Source organism: Syzygium oleosum, unplaced genomic scaffold, assembly GCF_021117445.2.
Source record: "Syzygium oleosum isolate NSW1041296 unplaced genomic scaffold, Sole_v2.1 Sole_v2.03, whole genome shotgun sequence".
NCBI lineage: Eukaryota > Viridiplantae > Streptophyta > Magnoliopsida > Myrtales > Myrtaceae > Syzygium > Syzygium oleosum.
The window spans coordinates 1,763,285-1,784,600 of record NW_026607487.1 but is presented as its reverse complement, the minus strand read 5'-3'; the positions used below and the strand labels follow the sequence as shown (position 1 = coordinate 1,784,600).

Genomic DNA, 21,316 nt, shown 5'->3' with positions numbered 1-21,316 from the left:
AAATCGGCCCCCCCTAAAGATTAATATATACTATGCATGAATCGATCAAGGCATTGGGATTACTGGTCACCTAGGAAAGTTCGTACGATGACTGCATTTCAGAATCGGGACTGCAATGATGTCATTTGCAATATGCACGCAACAATTAGAAAAAAGAAAAGAAAAAAAGAGGACATTAACCTTAGCAAATAAGGTACCTAACCATCCTATGTTAAGTTCGGTTAATTGTTGAGTCTCACGTTGTCACGTTCACACATTTGACTACCCAGACCCAAATTGCCTTCGTTTCTGTTCAACATGTGGGCGTTGTCTGATCCTAAACCAAAGACTATGTAGCATCGTGTAATGGGTAAAATAGGTAAGAATATGAAAAAGTAAACACGTGAATTATTCTTGAAGTCTTGAATTCCATAATTCTTTTTTTTTTCTTTTTGAGATGCGCATTAAAGTCAAACATACTATCTTTCCTATTTCTTTTCCAGCAAGAGAAAAGATCGTTTAAGAAAAATGGCACCAATAGCCCCTAAATTTAATTTTAGCTTGATGTGCAATATCAATTTGTAAATGTTTAATGTAAATTTTTCTTTTTATCAAATAAGGGAGAAAGTAATCACAAGTCCCCCAACCATTGCCAAATATGCAATCTAGTCCCCAATTTTTTTTTCCTTTGGTGATTGACGCTATCGAATCGGACTGTATCTTCTTATTTTTTTTTATGACAAGGTGGGTAATTTATATGGACTCAATCTTTTTCTAAAGCCGGAAAATCAATTTTTGTGCCTCGTTCCTACGAAAGATTATAAGTTTCAGCACGATATCCCAACAAATTTTTTAGCCGGAAAGAACTACGATTTGTCCTAAATGGCAACCTACCAAATATCCAAAGTAACAATAACAACTGAAAAATTAATCCTGTTAGATTTTGGAAAGACACCAGCAAGCAAGCAAAAGGGAAGGGTGAATTCCCTAAAAAACCCCAAACTTTAGGTCAAGTCCAAAATCTGCCCCGAAATTTTTTTTATCTAAGAAAAAACCCTAAACTTTAGGTCCAGTCCCAAATCTGCCCCAAACTTTTTTTTGTCTCGAAAAAAACCCCAAACTTTAGGTCCAGTCCCAAATCTGCCCTGACCTTTTTTTTGTCTCGGAAAAAACCCCAAACTTTAAATTTAGTCCCAAATCTACTCCGAATTTTGTTTTATGTAAAAAAAATCAGCAAATTTTAATTTATTTTCAAAAATATACCCCCGTGATCCGTCCCAACTTGACGTGACACTTCCACGTCATAACAAATCAACATCAGCAAAGTAATGGGACGATAGGAATAGACCGACGTTGCATTTTCACTTCGACAATAAATCAAACCAAATAAAAATTGTTGAAATTCTCCAAAATAAAACCAAATAAAATCATTTATTATCGACGTGGAAATGCCACGCCAAGTTGGAACTGGATCATCGGGGTATATTTTTGAAAATAAATTGAATTTTGGTGATTTTTTTACATAAAACAAAATTTAGGGCAGATTTGGGACTGAACCTAAACTTTGGGGTTTTTTCTGAGACAAAAAAAGGTTCGGGGCAGATTTGGGACTTGACCTAAAATTTGAGGTTTTTTCTGAGACAAAAAAAAGTTTGAGGCAGATTTGGGACTTAACCTAAAGTTGGGGATTTTTTAGGGAGTTAGGCCCAAAAAGGAAAGGGAACAGCAACTTTTCTCCCGTTCAAACAGGCTTAACCCACAAGACTGACACGTGGCGGTGGGACACAGCACTCTGTTTCTCTCAGAAAAAAACACAAAAAATAAATAAAAATAAAAAAACCTTTTTTCAACCGCAAGATATCGCTGTCTCTTCCTCTCAGATTTTAATGCAGTCAATCTCTCTCTCTCTTCTTCCTTTGGACACAAATTTCCATTTCACTTTTTGTTTTTTATTTTATTTTTTTCCGCCATTTCTAAACGCTCGAGCTCCTCGTATCCTCTCTTCAAGTTCGCCGAGCGATTCCATAGCCTGGAGATGGGCGACTCTCGGCGTTTTTCCTTGTTTCCACGCACCTCTCGCCTGCGATGCCGGCTCAGATCCCTAGTGTCGATAAACTCGATGCGTTCGCTCGTTGCAATTTATTACCGCGTTCGGCAGGAGGTAAGTGCGAATCTTGAGTAGCTCGCGTGAAAATTCGTGATTTTGTTTTTGCCTGCGCGCGCTCCACTGTTCTGTTCGTGCGTGAATCTCGAGCGAGCACGCTCTCTCTCTCTCCCTTGATCGAGAGAGACTGTGGATGGATTCGATTCCGGCTCGGGCATTACCGATCGTTGGATCGAATCGCTCGACCGGTTGTTGTAATTCCACGGAGGAGCAGCACAGGGCTCGGAGGTAGAGAAAATTTGTCTGATCTGTTGATGACGCTGCCCATGGAATAACAGTCTTGCCTTTTGGATTTGAATGGGAACGGAGCTGATTGAACTTTTTAGTTCATGGAGCTGTGATTGAAATTGTCTGATCCGTCCTTCTCTCCTCTCCTCTTTTTCAGTAAAGCTCTTTTCCTGAATGAATTTGATGCTGACTGCAAAACCAGATGAATACTTGTGTTTGGAGGATCCACGTTTCGATCTAATTTCGGGGTCGATTTCGTTGTGTCTAGGACTATGTTTCGGCCAAATAAATGCTTGTTTAAAGCCTCCGTTTCTGGGGTTCTTTAACCCCGCCCTATTTTCCTCAACTCGCCTATTTTGATTCCTCTCCATCGTGCGATTCATCGTACGGTGACGCATGCTGCTGAAGCTATATGTAACCGAAAAATGCCGTGCGCGCGGGTGTTGAATAAACGATCGATCCTCACATTTTCCCAGCTTCGTCGAGCTATTGCTTCCGTAGCTTTTTGTCTAGTCGGTCGATTGAAGGTACGACTTAAAAGATTGCCGGAACTCAGCTCTCAGCTTACCGCTCTACCATATGATATTATTGTACTCAGCATTTAAAAGATCGATCGTTTGCAAATTTCATCTTCATTTTTCTTTTCCGGAAAAATTGCTAAAAACCATCATCGACTTTCCCTTAGGAACACTTCTCACCATCTAATTTCAGGATACTCATGCTTTGCACCTTGTGATTTTTATTTTTTTTACAGCTATCCCAACCTTTCTCGAATTGTTTTCGACGCCGAGAGTTTTGCGAAACCCAAGAGGCGCAAAATGGAAGATTTTCAAACTACAAGAGTAACGCCAACCGCGAGTTATGGAAAAGTTTGAGGATTCGGTTCTGTAGTTTACCCTTTTTCCTAACCACTATTTCTTTTTTCTTCTTCCCCTTGCATAGCCAAGAAACATGGCTAAAAACTTTCCCGAGCTTATAGCCACCGGCAGCGCCCAGAGAGTTTGTAAGTGACTTCACGTATGAATTTGGATATGAGTACGTTTAACTTCGCGTAAAACCAAGGTCAGACTGTCCAACCTTTATCAGCAGATATGTTCATGCCGTCTCAAAGGGCAAGATGATAAATTGAATGTAGAAAATGAGGCATCGGTCCATGTGTAGAGGCTCGTGCTAGCGACAAAAAACAAGCGGGACTGATGGGGATGCGGAACAAACAACGGTTGGTTGCTATATCAAGTCGTTGATGATTGGATTGGCTTCCTACGGTCTTACTCGCACGATCGCGTTTCAATTCATATCAACTGCGAAATCATATGATCAAATTCGACAGTGAAGTTGATAGAGGTGAGGTTGGAGTTGATTGAGAGCTAGACGGTTTAATGTGCAAAATTATTGGATATACAATGCATGAATGTAAACTGACCATACCACCCGCCTGGGTGGCGCTGCTGGAGCGCGCACTCTTCCTCTCGCAAAATGTTGAGTGTTCGAATCCCGGGCGACGCAGGGTGACTTAATCGGTGGCACGTGTGTGGTGGCTAGCACGTGTCGCCTCCAGGGTTTACTCCCCGGCTGTCGGCCGTGCGGGGGTTCCCTGGGTTAAAAAAAAAATGTTAATTGACCATCCTTACCAAAAAAAAAATGTTAATTGACCATTTGGTAGATTCGGTGAAGCATGACCAACTCATTTTGATCAGCTCTGGCTCAGACAGTCTTGTGTCCTGATGCTTAACAAGGATAAATTTTCTCTCAAGTTATGCACATCAGCCTACATTTCACGGTGTTGAACCTAAAATCTACAACAGAGCTGTAGAAAAATATCGGCCGCCGCACAAATATGACCTGGTTCGTTTTCGTTGGTACAAATGCACGAAAGAAATACCAAAACATGAATTTAGTCCATGGTTATTCCCGACAGCGCATTGATCAATAAAGAATTTGCTCGAGTCAATCGACTCTTGGGCAAGTGAAATGATTGAACCCTCAGATTGCCCAGATAGAGAAGGTGAAAAAAGTAAGAAACCTGTTCTACAAAATGTGACCCCAATTTAATTTCCAACGACAACCCGATGAAGTCTCCTGCTGCAATTTCATTGTTCACCAGGATTGCATTATTAAATGCACGATGCCACCGCAAAAGTGGCACAAAAGTTCGATCACATCTAGAAATGCTAGAATTCGGGGCGACTACCCCAAATTACTGCTTCTACACAGATTGCCCAGCATATTCCCCACCTAGAAGAATGCAGGTTCACATAATTGATCACTAATTTCAAGGTAATGAATTAGGTGCCGCAGCCTACTCGTCCCTAGTAACAGCATCCACATCTAAATACGCAACTAGCCCACAAAAAGGGCGAAAGAAGACTGAACATTTACAATTGGCAGATGAAGAGTTTCTTCCACATTCTCGGTGCAAATCTGATCCCAGCTTCCAGGAGATCTAGCACAAATGCTGTCACTTCGGTAGATCTCATCTTCTTCATCTCACCAGATCTCTCTCTTTCTCAACGGCGTCAAGTTTGCAGTGCAATTCCATAGCCTGAGATGGGCGACTCTTGGCGTTTTTCCTGTTTCCGTGCAAGTCTTGCCCGCAATGCCGGCTCAAATCCTAGTATCTTATAGAAATTATATTCAAATAAGATATGTCGCTTGTCCAGAAAATCACTCAACCTGCAAATCAAACTCGTATTACTACCATAATGGAGTACACAAATCATCCATTAGCTACTAAACACCAATTATCTTGATGACCTGTAAAATCTGAATTTCGAAGTGGGTAAGCTCGCCACGTGTGTGCTTAGGCTTCATCATTATTCATTAGAGATATGCAAAGGAGGGCAGAAAAGGGGGATTAAAGAGCAAACATGCCGTTTTGGGAAAGATCCAGTGGGGCCCCCCGGAGTTCGTTCCCTCGTCATCAAATTGCCCCCATTTGTTGATTAGGGTTTCTTCCTCCCCCCGTCTCCCGCTTCCGCCCAAGCCAAAGGCGACTCGGAGTTCGCCGATCACGACCTCGCTCTCCATTTTCCGGCTCCGGCGATCCGCATTCCTCCGTTAAAGACTCGCCTGCTGTTCTCCCGCTTCCGTTTCTTCCTCTTTGGTCGCTGCATCGTTTGCTCGTTTGTTCCTCTTGCTGCTACTCTGGTCGAACGGGCAATTCGTTGCTCGGTTGCGTTTTTAGGCTGCGGAGTTGAATTCGCCTGGATTGCACTCGGTCGTTGCAGTTTTTCAGGTTTATTTTCCGTCGATGATCGAAAGGGTTCGTTGGGTAGATAGGGGAGGGAAAGAGGGTATGATCTGATTTGCCCGAATTGGAGTTGCGGGGAATGTTGAGGTGGTGGGATGAGATTGGAGTGTTTTTTGCTCTCGTGGGGTGTGGCTTTTTAAGTGGGTGGCGCGAGAATGGTGGCGGCTGTTTGGTTTGAGTTTGTTGATTTTGCTGTACTTCCCAGTTCAATTAACTTGCTGTTATTGAGCACCTTAGGATGACTTGAGTTCAGCTTGCGTATTGGGTGCCTCCCTAGCTGGCAGCCGGGCAATTTTAGAGGGTCATTTTGCGTACTATGTATAGGAGAACTGTGAAGCGTTACAGTTTTAAGGTATTGTGTAACATTTGTTGTGCTCGTGTACTCCCGACGATTGTTCTTTGTGTCGTCTGGTGCAGTGATCCCGAGCGCATGAGGTAATCTGATTTTTTTTTCCACGGTTCTCGCTATAGGTTGGCCAGTTTTAACCAAATAATGGCATAAGTATGATAACTTCAATCAGACTTCTTAAGAGCATGTTTGTTTTTTTTTTTTGGTAAAGGTAAATATATATATTACTTTTCATTAAACCAATACAACCTAAAGCCAAAACCAGCCTGTGACCCAATTAGGACATGGAGATGTCCAGACGAGGTCAAAGGTGGTTCCGCGAGGACTATACAAGAAGACAGAGGCTAGAGTAAACAAATCTAGAAGATCGTAATAACTAAAGCCCAGGCATCCAGTTCGCTTCAAAGATTGAGAGCGGAAGCTCCCATTTCCTCTGTAGGGCACGATTCCTAGGAGTATCCTGAACTTTCCCAAAGGATATGGCCTTGTCTTTGACTACTTTGAGAAGATGCTTGCGCATACCCTGAGTGTATACGCTCTTGTTTCGAATAATGCATTGTTTCTCTCTCGTCCGTATAAGATGGACTAGCGCGCCAAGGGAAAATCGGGAGAGGCGGTGCGCAAAGGAATCTCCACCGCAAGTCTTCATTGCCCATAAAATAAGGTCTTGCCAAGGTCGATTGCGCCATGGAAGGTTGCATTTTGTCGCCCGAAGGATGCCGTCTACGTGTAGAAGGGCACTCAAAAAAGAGGTGGTTGACCGAGTCCGGCCTAGAACCACAGAAGACACAAAGTGCAGTGTCAATCCTTCGATTTTGCAGGAGGAATACCTGGGAAGGCAGCCGGTTGAGTGTAATAATCCATAAGAGAAAGGCATGTCTGGGAGCAATATGGTGGTCCCGCATAAATGAGTGCCAAGTAACTGGATTGCCTTTTCTCCCGATATGGTTCCAAGCGAGACATTACGAGAAGGAGCCCGGGATGTGGAGTCCATACCAGCCTATCCGGGCATCATCATCAAGGACGGGCGGGGATCGAGCCACTCAATATAGTGCCAAGTGTGTTTGAGTCTCGCCATGTACAATCGTAGAATTCCCGAACCGTTGTTTCACGGGGGATTCGCGATTGATAGATGTCTGCATTGCTGAAGATAAGGTAGAAGGGGCCTTTGTTGTGCCACCAGTCAAACCAGAAGGAGACAGAGTGGCCATTTCCTATCTCCCATCGAAATAGAGTTCGAGCAAAATGTCTCAAATCAAGGATTTTCTTCCATGTCCAGGAACAAAATGTCGGCTTGGATACTAACCAAAAGTTAAGACTTTTTTAAGAAAACAGTGTGTATCCATTTACTCCACATTGATTCCTTGTCTGAGAAAAGAAGCCATATGTGTTTATACGTCATTGCTCGATTGTAGTCAACCAATCGCCGAATCCCAAGGCCTCCTTCGTCTTTGGGTAAGCAGACAGTAGCCCATGCTACCTTGGCTCCCCCAGTGCCCAGGTCAGGGCCTTTCCATAGGAATTGTCTCAAGATGGTCTCAATTTTGTGCAAGACAGCTTTTGGGAGGGAGAAAATACTAGCCCAATACACTTGGATGGAGTGCAAGATGATTTGATGAGCTCGCAGCCTTCCCGCAAAGGATAGGAAACGTTGTGTCCAAGAACGTGCCCGTGCAAGTTATGGAATCAACTAGTATCTTGCAGTTTTCTTTCCGCATTCTAGACGAGATGATGGGCACCCCTAAATATCGAAAGGGAGTGTGCCTTGTCTGAAAGCCAAGGCATTGCGATGAGTTGGGCTTGCAAGTGTCAAGATCCTCCCGAGAGGAATAAGTTGCTTTTATTACTGTTCGGGTTAAGGCTGACTAACCGGCGAACAAAACAAGGGATTCCTTGATTATTTCGACCGACCCGAGATGAGCTTCAGAGAATAGGAGAACGTCATCTGCAAAGAAGAGGTGAGAAATGAGTGGCTTTTTGCGGCGCGTAACCGGTGAAAGTCCGGAACATTCGTTCTCCTCTCAAGAATTCCGATAAGACTTCCATAGTCGAATGAAGAGGTATGGCGAAAGTGGATCGCCTTGTCGAATACCTTGGCGCCGGCAAAGAAACCATGTAATTCCCCATTGATTGAAATGGAGAATTTAGCAAGAGTGATACACGCCATTATCATCTTGATGAACTCGGTCGAAAGTTAAAGGCCTTGAGTGTCGCTTCAATGAATCTCCAATCAACTCGTATCAAAGGCCTTTTGAAATCTACTTTAATGGCGCATTTGGGGTGTAAGCCTCATGATGGAAGTCCGCAAAGAGCTCCCGGGCAATCATGATATTATCACTAATTCTGCGTCCTTTAACGAAAGCCGTTTGGAACGGACTAATCAGTGATGGTAGGACGTGCGCAATCCGTCTAGCTAAGATTTTTGAAATGCATTTATAAAGTGTGTTACAACATGCAATGGGGCGAAAGTCCGTCATGGCGGATGCATTAGGAGTCTTTGGCACTAGGGTTAAAATGGTGGTATTTATCTCTTTAAGCAACTGGCCAGACTCAAAGAATTCACTAACCGCCCTGAGAATGGAAGGACCAATGATTTCCCAGGAGGTTTTGAAGAATTCAACATTGTAGCCGTCCGGCCCAGGCGCTTTGCCTTTGGCCAAAGAAAAGAGAGTAGCTTGAATTTCCCCATCAGAGACCGGCTGTGATAGGTAGATCCTCTGGTTATCATCCAGGACTCGGCCTAAGAAGTCACCTATCTCACATATGGATGCCTGAGAAGGAGCGGGAGTACCATTGAGCAGTTCTTGATAGTGGCTGACAATGTGATTAATGACTGCAGGAGGGTCAGATAATAAGGTCCCATCACTGGTGGAGACAGAGAGAATATGGTTATGCAACCGCCTTTTGTTGACAAAATGGTGGAAGTATTTGGTGTTGAGGTCTCCTTCTTTAAGCCAACGTATTCTGGATTTTTGTCTGAAGAAAGATTCCTCCTGTTGTCTTAAAGAAGAGAAGGTTTGTAAGAGCTCGGCTGCCCTATCAAACAAGCTTTGGTCGAAAGGCTGAAGTTCCAAAGCTGTTTGAACATCATATAAATCTGCTCTTGCCTGTTCAGTTCTTGTAGAAATAAAGGAGAAGGAAGTCCTGTTCATTTGTTTCAACTTGGCTTTAAGAAGTCTCAGTTTGCAGCATACCATGAACATGTGGGTTCCTGGAAAATGAGAATCCCAGGCTTGAGCTACCAACCCCAAGAAGTTAGGGTGAGAAGTCCAGAAATTGAAGAACTTAAAAGGTTTCTTGGAACGTTCTGGCGGATGGATTTTAATCACCATTGGAGAGTGATCGAAATGCCCGGCGCAAGAAAGGGAGGCTTCAAAATGAGAAATGCTGGTGCCACAGGTTATTAGTGAGAACCCGGTCTATCTTACGGAGTTTCCTTATTCCCAGGAGTGAGACCAAGTATACCCGCATCCCACATATCGAAGGTCCTCAAGTCCAGCTTTGGTTGAGCGGTCTCCAAATTCTTCAAAAACCTGGATCCATGGGGTTGTCATGCCGCCACTCGTCCCGCGGGTCTTTAATGGCGTTGAAGTCTCAGCAACAATCCATGGTAAGTCACATGTAGAGAGCCGAATGAGGTCTGACCATAAAGGACGACGATGAACAAAAGTGTGCTCCCCATATACAACGGTAAGTAGGCGGGACTCCCGCGTACTCAAAAGGTTGAGATGCATGTGTATCATTTGGCCGAGGAGTGTAGTTGAGTCATATCAATCTCACGCGGTCCCAACCACACCGTTCTCGCCAAGAGGAGAAATCATAGTTTGAAGTCCACCGCCATTGATCATTTATGCCTCTAGAGATCTCAAAGAAAAGGGAGGGCTTGACTTTTGTTTCAATGATACCAACAAAAGAGAGCCGATTAGTCCTAATAAAAGCCCGGATCTCCGCTTGTCTTAGGGGGTTAACTAGTCCCCTAATATTCCATATGCCAAAAAACATAGCCATAAGTATAGAAATTACCGATGTGAAGCCCTTGGCTTCCTCCTCTTAGCTTTTGAGGAAGAGGGACCAGGAGCTTTGGCGGGGCAAGATGGGTTGGTTGTTACGCCAAGCGAGTCATTGGCAGCCTCTTCATTGGCATAGGAAGCCAAAGCACGTGATCGAGTGTTTGGGGGGAGAGTACAAACAGATTCGGTCCCCCTTGTTTCTTCGAGAGCCTTGGGGCTATCCGCTGGATTGGGAGAGGCAGAGGAGGTTTCATTGGAAGAAGGGGAGTTAGAAGTTGAGTCAAGAATTTGCTGGTCTAGAGTGCTTGCTGGACGTGGACCAGGGGATGAGTCCAAAGTCTGCTTATCCAGTATGGTCACTGGACTCATGGCAGGGGGGGAAAAAGGAACTGCCTCAGTATCCGTGGGGTTAGACAGATCGAGACCTGCTAGAACTGGATCAGCAACTGTTCGAGTAGGTTGTCGCTGGGCAACAGCAGTATGAGAGGGTCCTCGAGGCAGCAGGGGATCGACATCAGCAGCAGATTCAACAACAGCAGACAGGGGATCCTCTACGCCCTGGTGAGGATGGAGGGTTGAGAGGGTTTGCCGCTGGTCTGAGGCCAAAGCAGGAGGAGATTGCCGCTGGTCTGAGGTCATAGCAGGGGGAGCATTGCCTTTTTTTCCGACTGACCACAGTCCATTCGCCTACTGTTTGGGGCCGAGAGGTGTGGACAGCTCTGGGTTCTGGTTGCTGAGGAGCACAATCAAATCCTTTTGTTTCTGGTTTGTGGCTGAAAATACCACATGTGGAGCAAACAAGAGGTTTCCATTCATATTCGACATTTATGGAGTTCACTTCCCCATCCCACCTGAACTTTACATTGTCTACTCGAGGGTTAGTAGCTTTTATCTCAACACAGACACGTGCGTAAGAAATTCTAGTCATTTGCTCAGTCTGTACATCCACATAAAGTGGTTTACCAATGGCGCTAGCTATGCGCCCAATGCCCGCCAGGGACCAAAGTGAGAAGGGGATATCCCTTAGCTTGACCCAGACCGGGAGTGTCTCCAGTTTGCCCTTCCTTAGCTTCATTTTCGGATGCCATTGCTGAAGCATCAAAGTGCAACTGAAGATAGAGACAGGCCCCATGTCAATGATCCTCCTGCGAAAATCTGCATTAGGGACACGGAAGAAGTAGAAGCCATTCTCATGCAATTTCACATCCACTACTTGGTCACCCCAAGCCTTCCTAATTGCCTCTTCAGTTAACTTAAAGGGAGCTTTCTTCCCTATATAATGCCCGACGATGCATTCCATCCAGCAAGGGTTTCCCTCAGCCACTACCTCAGGAGTGATGTCGACTATAGCTTGGCCGTTTTCTATCATAGGGGGAATATAAGCTAAGTTATATCCCTTAGTTAATACCTTGGCCACATTAGCCCAGGTTCTGGTCATAGGCGCATTAAGAGGCTGGCGGCTAGAGTTTTGAGTTACCGTGGTCCCTTTTGTTGCTGCACTTGGGCTCTTAACAGAGGTTGAAGGGCCTGCAATAGGGGCACGCCTAGAGGAGCTTCTACGACTTTTGGATCTACCCCTGCTCCGGCTGCGGCTGGCATTACCTTTCTGAACATATCTATGTCCAGGGGGAGGATCACTCTTTTGAGTAAAGGCTACTGATTTTCCTTTTGGTGCAGCAGGTTGGGGAATTTCAGCATTTTCAGACTCTTGTAATTGAGCCACAGCAGCAGGATTGTGGCTGGGCAAGGGGTTACTAGAGTCCAGCACCATTTGGTCGTAGTAACAGATTACCTCATCATCAGACAGCAACCAGAAAACCAACCAACACCAGACAACAACCAGTCAGCCACCAGCTCAAAACCGCACCGTCTACGATCCAGTCAGACCAGGCGATCAATGCACCAACAAGTCACCCAGAAAATGCAACCTCAACACGTCCGATTCCAAATCCAACCAACAGGAGGAGATAATAGAGAGGACGTATGCCAGGAGATCAGCTAAGCAACACCCAGTCAATCACCAACAGCCTCAGTCCAGAATGAGTTTTCCACCGGAACAGGAAAGGTAAGCGAGATGGTCGTCCAAATGCTAGGAGCATCCAAGCGACGAAACTCAACCCAACCAGGGGGGAATGAAAAGAGGGTACCTTCTGGAAGGTTGGGCGACTTCGAAGGAAGCAACCCAGACGATCGAAGACCCAGCGATTTGAATTCCTGGCGGGCGAAGAAGACGCAACAGGGCTCGGCCAGATCTGGTGTCCCGTCCTCTACGCTTGGAGATATGGGAAATCCGTCGGCGAGGAGGGAGAGGGGGGTCCAAAGGTCCTCGACACCGGAAATCAGGTCCTCCGGCCGCCGGAATCAGCCGGAATCATCAGCAGCCGGTCGGATGAACAGTTCCTTCGAGAACCCCAATTGAGAGCATTCTGAGTGAACAGTACCCGCAAATTGGAGAAAATTTTTTTTTACCTTAAGGGCATGTTTGTTTGTACCTAATTAAAAGAAAAAAAGTACCTTTTTGGTTTCCCGCCAAAATGTGAAATGCTAGTTAAATTTCAGAAAATTATGAAAAAGTTTTATGTAAATCTACGTGTCAACATTTGAGTTATGTGAAAGTTTCATGAGTTTCGGATTTATAAAAAGTTCAAGTGGGTGAGCTGCAAGATTTATATTAAGCAAAAATAAAAATGTAGAAGTAATTTCTGACATGCCCTAAGCTTGGCAATGTTTTACAGCTTTTTCTCCTAGTTCTGCCTAAGTTCCTCAAAGACTGCTTGCACTTCCCCACCTTGGTTCAATCGCAGACGACATCCAATCCAATTGCTAAATTGGGTTCTTCTCTTTTCTCTCTCTTTAACTTGGTTGAATTCTGGCTCTTTGGTCTTGGTGCCTAGAAATGAGCTTTTAGATGAAGTTTTTTTTTTTGGAGAATTGAGAGCAACTTTTTTTGGTTGAATGTTCCTGAGAGTACTTGGAGCGTGTCATTTTTGGTTCTGGCTGCTTTGTCGTTCTTTATGGATGATAAACAGGATTATTTATGATGCTTGTCATCTCTAAACTAATGTTTTTATTCTTTGTGGGACAGTTCTGCTTCCATGGGATGGGACGATAAAATTGTCAAACAGCCGGAAGGGGAAACTGATGAAGCGTGGACCCTATCTCTTCACTCTCTGTCTGATTTATCCCACATTTCGCCAATTGTATTCTTGTACCTCATCAAAGAATGTTATGCTTCTGGTATAACAATGCTTTTCCCTTCAAAAGTCTCTTGCCACGTTTACTTTCCAGTTTCCCTTAACGGTTCACATCATATGCAGTATATGCTAGGAAATGACTATCGGATGATCGACTTGCCTGCATCTTCTGGTTATCCTTCAACATTTTCTTTAACTTCTCTTCCAAAGATGAGGCTCTTCTTTAGATGCTACTTTTATTTTAAGAACAAACTGAAGCTTTGAGCCATGTAAGACATTTGTCCTCAGATCGCAACAATTAGAGGACACACATGCAGTACATAGTGCGTCTCAGTATCTACGACTACTGTCACGCTGCACAGAACATTACACTTTTTGATGAGGAATAGTTGGTCATTTACTGGATGTTGCTATCCTTCAAGTCTTTCCATAGATGCTTGGAATCCACTTGGTTTATGGCTATCTGGACTTCCTTTCTTAGACATATTGCCTTTTGTTTCAATGTTTAGGTACCTTGAAGGCAACTAGAAAGTTCGGGGTACTTCAACATCAAGTTCATCAAGTATTAAATAATGGGCCCAGACCTGGACCCGCTACTTTTGTCATACACTGTCTCTATGCACTACCCATATTTGACATTCACTGTGAGGGATTCAGTCACTTGATAATATCTTCTCTCTGTCGTTTTCTGAAAGCTAACCTTGTAGACTCCTTGCAAGCAAAGGACTTAGCTGCACATTTATTTGTTGATATGGTTCAGGGATATGTAAATCATGATGAGAGGATACTTGTGAAGGCAGTAGAAGTGTTTGACGTGAGACTGACAAACCTCGAGAATGTCATATGCCAACTTAAAGCTACAAACATTGGCTTTAGACCAGTGACTGCACTAACATTTCTTGAGCAATATATTTTACAGTTGATAGAGTCCCAGTCCTATAGGACAGCAGTCACTCTGTTGGAGCACTTTTCTATTCGCCAATATGGGAAATCATTCCTTCTTACTATGATGGAAAAGAAAGAATTCAGGGCTGCAGAGAAGTGGGCCACATTAATGGGCAAGCCAATGTTATGTGTACTTGTCCAGGAATATGTTGACACAAAAATGCTGAAGTATGCTTATGTGACAACAAAGAAAAACAATCTCCGGCAAGAATTTGCTGATGTATATCATCAATGTAAAGAAAGGTACTTCTTTGCTGTTAAAATTGTTTGGAAGTAACTTTTGCTAAAGATTTATTTATTATGTTGCTGATAGTGCATGGAAATCCAAATTTCTCAATGCACCATTGTATTGAGAACAGCAAGACTAATTTATTCTTTTGTGGTTCATTGAAGCAGCTAGCACTGAGTCAAAGGCAAAGGGTGACAACAGCTCATTGAATACCTGGTATTAGTCTAAAATGCTTTGTTCCAACTGTGTTATCTTTCTTAGATGAACTTGAATTTGCATGCTTTTAAGTTGCAACTCAGTAGATTTGAATCAGTCTTTTGAGGTTGGCCGTTTAGCCTTCTACAGGGGTTCCTCAAGTAGTTTTATCAGTCCTGTTATTCTCAGGAAGGGGTATCGGCAGAACTTTTTCAGTAATCACACGTTTTATCTCCTGCTATTGGACTTCAGTGCAATGTCTAATGGTTCTTGGTTCTTTTATAGAGAAATGTGATTAAGTTTATAGTCATAAGTATGTCTTCTGATGTAACTAGAGCATTTGAGCTGTGTACATAAATGACACCTTGTGGCTTGAGCAAGAAATTCCTGTGGTGCCACCTCCTCCTTTGTGATGAACATTTGTCCTTTTTCTGTTGTTTTTTTCCTCCTTTCCCTTGCTTTTTTCTCAAAGGTGGTGTTTAAGTTCGAAATAACAAATTACCAGCTTGTAGTTGTCGTTCTTCTAGACATATAAAGAAGGGAGACTTTGTGTGCTTTTGTTCGTTCTATTAAGATTTTAATCTTCCACTTTAAATGTCTATTTGGCAATGGAAGCTGGTTACTCGGAAAAAGATGATGAATTGTGTGATCAATACTCTCTTCAAGGTTTTCCAAAAGCCAAAGGTGTGCCAACTTCAATTTTGTTCGCTAATATATTAGGATAACATATTGCTGTAACTTCTCTTCTCCAACCTATTAGTTTAGAAAACTATGTTGTTGCACTAGTTTTGCTGAAACAGTTAACTTTTGGTCAGTCACTGCTGTGATTGGAACCTCTATTGTGCTACTGGAATCCAACTAGACGCCTCAAGTAGGTTACTGGGAACCTTAGACCAGGATTCTTCCTGTTTTGTTTGCATAAGGTACTTGGACTATCTATTGGCACAGTTGACAAGGTGTTGGCATACTTGTTTAGTGAGTTAAGTAGAGGGCAATTGTGTTGGTCAGCGTAGATGGCTATCTTCGTGTGCATATCTTCATCAGTATATTGCTTGGATTTTGTCAGAGAATGTGGAAAACTGATTGGGATTCTTATGGCCAGTATATTGTTATTCGGTTTACCGAATGGATGTTTTGCTGACGTTCTCTTGTTGCTATAACTTGTAAGTCTTGGTTTGAGTTGTATCTGGGGAAGTGCTGAAGTCATTATGTATCGAAAATATGCTTAATTATTTGATATCTTCAAACTGACAGTTGCATCTGCAATTAGGTCTCTAGTTCTCCATGATTGAGGAAAAGAATAGTTCTGCTTGTGCCTGATGATCTAGAATTAATTGCTTGCCATATTATGTTGACCTTGAAAATTTTTTAGTGGACCTTCATATGTGTTGGGTATTGAACTTTTCCGGTAAACCTGTATTCTGTTGCACTATCATCAGTATGGTGTAAGTACGCTATGCCTAGATATTTAGTACTTGGCAATCTCATGTTATGGAATATCGTTTTTGGATTTTCTTAGTAATGTTGCGTTCTTTTTTTCTAATATACTAATTTATAACCATTGGCTTGCTTAGAATTTGATGAAACTCTTCTGCATCGTAAGCACTATTTGTGCCTCGAAGAACTAGGCGTTGAAGATGTTTTTTGGGTCGATCGAGTGGATAGTTTGCATACTGCAACATGCTATGTTGAAGAATCTAAAGTTGTTGGTGTGGACTGTGAATGGAAACCCAATTATGTAAAGGGCAGCAAGCCTAACAAGGTAATTGCTAGGTCCTGTTTGACCTCATCTTTCTATGCATAATCTCTTGGAGGTTTTATATACTCGCTGAAAATTGTCTTTGTGCCTTCTTGTTCCAAACAAATTCATTGTTGCCATAAAAGAAATAAAATGGTTTGATGATCAAGAGTTATCATCAAGCTTTTGGTGATCGCCACTATCTTTTGTATACTTCAACGGCCATGAAAACAACTATGAAGCATGATATTTAACAATGGCATGCTGAGAACAAAACTTTTAAGATGATTTCAGATGTGCTTTACTTGTTATATAATGCGCATCCTTTTGGGAAATTTGATGAGGGATATGCTTGGCCAGAAGTAGGACCTTTTTGAAGGTTGGATGTGGAAGATCCATGTAAAATGGTAGAGAGTATCTATATTCGATTTGACATTTGGTGACCACTATCAGATTAGATCAAATCAGATAAAGGCTGATGTAGATAGTATAGGACTACAGAGAGGACGTGACAATACAAGAAGAAGATGGTTTTGTCACTGCTTCCCACCATCTTATATGTGGTTGCCATTGGCATGGCTAGTCTCACCAATCAATGTCCCTACTGCTGTTGACGGTGCTCTGTCTCTCTGTCTCCGTGTCCCTGTCCCTGTCCCTTTCTCTCTGTCTCTCTGTCTCTCTCTTTCTATGATTGGACCAAGAGTTGTGTGTAATTTGGCTCTAAGCAGTGACTTGGTCTTTTAGGCCAAATTACAGCAGCTGCTTGCTCTGCTGAGGTGATTCAGAGGTTTTGGTTAAGCAAGTAGTGGCTGCAATTTCGTGGAGAAGATCAAGGCACCATCAAGTCTCAGGTTGGCGACTTTGTGTCAATGGTCATGACTTGTTGTCACGTTTGCGATTGGCTGGTTCCACTCTGACCTCTCTGTCGGCACGAATATCTAATAAGGTTTTCCATTAATGTCAGAAATCAATTAAGTCTGATGTTTGATTTTCAGGTGTCCATCGTGCAGATTGCTTCCAGCAGAAGGGTTTTCATCTTTGATCGGGGATATGCCACATATTCTGGATAACTGCCTGAGTCGTATTTTACAGTCTCCAAGTATTCTAAAGCTTGGTATGAGAAATTATTTAGCGTAATTATATTCTCTCCTTCGCTTCTTGGTCCAAACATCAGCCTTAATTTGGTATCGCGAATATGTGTCCACTAATCTAGGGAAAGGAAAATCATTGTACTGACATAAGAATTTGGAATTTCTAGTACCAGACGTACATTGGGGCATCACAAAGCAAGAGTTTGGACAAGGAAAAATTATTTGTGCATGTTTGGTACCGATATGACTACGGGTGACTGGCATTGGTTGTTTCAGTGTGTTTGTTTTGCTGAAGTGAATAGCTTTCCACAGAATTTCCTGATGTTCCTGCTCTATGCAGGCTATAATTTTCAATGTGATATGAAGCAACTCACCAGCTCCTATGAAACACTGAGGTGTTTTAACCATTTTGAAATGCTGTTGGACATTCAGAATGTATTTAAAGAATCCAGTGGTGGTCTCTCAGGGCTTGCTGAGGTAAAACGGACTTGCATCTCATATCTAGTATTGCTGTCTTGCTTACTGACAGCGGTGAAAAGGGAGGAACATGATTTCTTCTTGCTCAGAACTCATGTCGGGATCCTGATGCATGCCTTCGAGATCACCTTTAGCTCCGAAGTAATTAGTTTTATGTTTATTTCTTGGCTGTAACTAGGAAATACTTGGTGCCGGTTTGAACAAGACAAGAAGGAATAGCGACTGGGAGCAACAACCTTTGAGTGAAAATCAGGTTATTTTACATTTTCTTTTTCTTTTTTTTAATATTATTGCCTCAGAATGGATATTACAAGAAGAATCACACAATTTAATGTCAGAATTCAAATGGTTGGAAGAGCATATTATTGTGCGGAATGCATCTGTAAGAATGATGTCAGTATGCGGAACTTCATGGAGACACTTCCATGTAAATCTTAATGATCTGAAATTTCAAGAGTGTAGGGTCAGGAGACATGATTTTGGCATTTGCTTAAGCGATTTCTCGAGATCTTTAGTGCAACAAATATTCTTGTGGTGTCTATTTAAAACAACGTAACTGCTGATACTTTTCAGGAAAAAATTATTTTTTCGTCTCTGTACTTTCACGCTTTATGTGAACAAGTTCTTGTATTTTTAATTTATCTTATCAAGTCGTACTTTTAATTTTTTAATCAAGTCCCTCTTACACCAAATTTTAACAAACGTGAGCAGCGGATACACCAAAGTGATGTTAATATGCTGATTCCCAAATTGACATGTGTGAAGAGAATTAGACATTGTACACAACGTCTAAGTATGATATGGATAAAAGTCAGTCAATGTGGACACCACATCGACAGAAAACTTTTATCCCCGTCATAGCACGACGTCATTCAACAGTCACATCAGCTGAACTTAATTGGACCTGATGTCGGAGGGAATTGATTCCTAAATTTGTGAAAGTAGGACTTAATTAGACAAATAAAAGTACGGGGACTTGATTGGAAAAAGTGTGAAAGTACATTGAAGAAAAGTAGAATTTTCCTTATTTTTACTAACACCATCCCCTCTTTCAACCCCAAGATAGGGAAAGAACGATAAACGTATATTAAGGAGCAAACACGGCGCAGGGAAGAAAGGAGAAATAAACGTATATTAAGGAGCAAACACGGCGCTGGGAAGAAAGGAGAAAAGTAACCATTGATGTTTCCGGAAATATGATCAGAGCAGTAGTCCTTTGATTTAACCTGAGAAATTTCAATGTTTGCAGCTGGAATATGCCGCTCTTGATGCTGCTGTTCTTGTGCACATATTTCATCGTATATGGGATCGATCTCAGCAAGCTACTTCGGATGGTAATGATAAAATAGAATGGAAGTCTTCTATAGTAAGTGAATAGCACCTACTAGTTTCCTTAACTCCCCTATAAGAAAAGCTGAAGTGAAAAGTATGATATTCTTTTTAACTTTTGTGCAATTTGTTTGAACATTAACAGTTGTTGCAGATTTCGCACATGGATAATGCCAAAACGACCAAAAGGAATGTTCGGAATAGAACAAAGTGCAGATTGGAGATTGACTAGCTTGACAATCAATTCATGAACTGCCAGAGCTATCGCTGCCAGGGGCGGTTTTTCTTATGTAAATAGCTTTTGCATATAAAGACTAGACATCAGTATTTAGTGATCCAATTAGCAATTATGATGTGCATTTGGCATAAATTTATTGCCAATGAGAGCTTCAGTTCCGTCTTCTTGTGCTGGGTCGCTTTTTCTTGAGAGATTTTTGGTGCTTCAGAAAGCTCCTTGGTCGAAACCCGACCACGGCCACACTCTATGCTTTTGAGTTCTGGTTTCCCACGGTTCCCCAACACGAAGTTACTCTTGAATTTCCTTGGCTAAGAGTGTATATACTCGGTGGGAGCTTAATAGTATTGGTGAGTCAATCACCAAAATGAGCAGCCATCTATGCAGACATTGCAATGTTCGACCTTGCGCTGTAAGTTGCCTTTGCCGTGCCTTTCGCGAAGCAGATCTCTAGCTAGGCGATTTCTGGGGAAACAAAACATGCTCTATATGGTAATGAGAAGAACCAAAAAGAGGGACAAACGAAACCAAAAATGACCGCCATTTAGGTATGTCCATTATCACGTTTATTTCCTTTTGGATTTGGTCTAGGCCTTGTATTATACTGATTGATCTAAGATGAGTATTATTGCGGATCTTTCTTTTGATTTTTGAAATAATTGAAATTTCGACCACCTGATGAACCCCATGAATGTAGGCTAGGGATGAATTCGTCTTACCTGTGAAGCCGATTCCGGCGGCATCACGGGTTAATATCAAAGATTTAGAAGCCTTAGACGCATGTAACCTCTAACTTCACCTAACAAAAAAAAAGGCATCATCGCAATTTCAAAAGAAAGAAAAATAAAATTTGCATGGATTTATATCCCAATGTTAAAAATAGAAGGTCCAAATTCTGGTTGCCTCTCTCTCTCTCTCGTACATGATAGTCTCCTTCCCCAACCGAAAAAACCACATGCGTTTGCTGTCATCTCAGAACATTAGAGAGACCACTTCTCTCTCTCTCTCTCTCTCTCTCTCTCTCTCTCTCTCTCTCTCTCTCTCTCTCTCTCTCTCTGAAAAAAGAATCCTTCTCGTCCCGGAGAGGGGAGAAGCCACGAGGGAGGGCCGGGGGAGAGAGAGAGATTGAGGACACAGATGGACCCGTGGTCGCCGAGCTACAAATCCCATGGAGTTGGCCAGACTCTAGAGATCATGACGATCCAAATTCTTAACCAAAACCTGATGTACGTAGCCAAATCCCGGCCTCACATGCTCGAACCCGTTTCACCCCCGCACAGAGTATACAAAGTGAAGAAGTTGGCAATAAAAGCGTCGTGGTGGAACGATCCAAAGAAGAAGAGGAAGAGGAGGGTGGCCAGATACAAGCTTTATTCCATCGAAGGCAAGTTCAAGGCTTCTTTCAAACAAGGTTCCGACGGTTGAACTGGAAATTCTCGAGCATCGTACGTCGATTCTAATTAGTAGAAATTACAGAATATCGTGTTCATCGCCATCAAGATAGAAAGAGGGTGAGATTTGTCGGGAGGAAACATAGAGGTTTGCTGTGTTTGTTGGGTGTTCATCTTTATATGTATCTAATTGTAATCAAATATTGAGAAGAGTGCCACAATGTTCGATCTTTCCGGCATTGTGTTTGTCTGACTTGTTGCTTCATTCATCAATCTCCAGCATTCAAAAAATAGGAAAATGAGACGACCCGTATGTGATAATTGTATATATTTATAAATGCCGATTTTTTTTTTAATTTTCTTGCCTTCTAATTTATTTGTGACAGGATTCTGCATGCATGCCCATGCAAAGTAAAATTGTCTGATATGTTCATCTCTCCTCGTTTCAGTAAAGCTCTTTTCCTAATAAATTTGATGATGATTGCAAGATCAGATGAATTCTTGTATTTGTA

The 21,316-nt window shown here is 42.5% G+C and overlaps 1 protein-coding gene and 1 pseudogene across 1 annotated transcript in view; one reads left to right on the top strand and one right to left on the bottom strand.

Annotated features, from left to right (window-relative positions):
• The window catches only part of LOC115694497 (disease resistance protein RUN1-like), an 88,182-nt gene that overhangs the window by 44,899 nt on the left and 21,967 nt on the right, over nucleotides 1-21,316 (bottom strand). The window lies entirely within an intron of this gene.
• Nucleotides 5,630-19,439, top strand: LOC115694490 (uncharacterized; annotated as a pseudogene).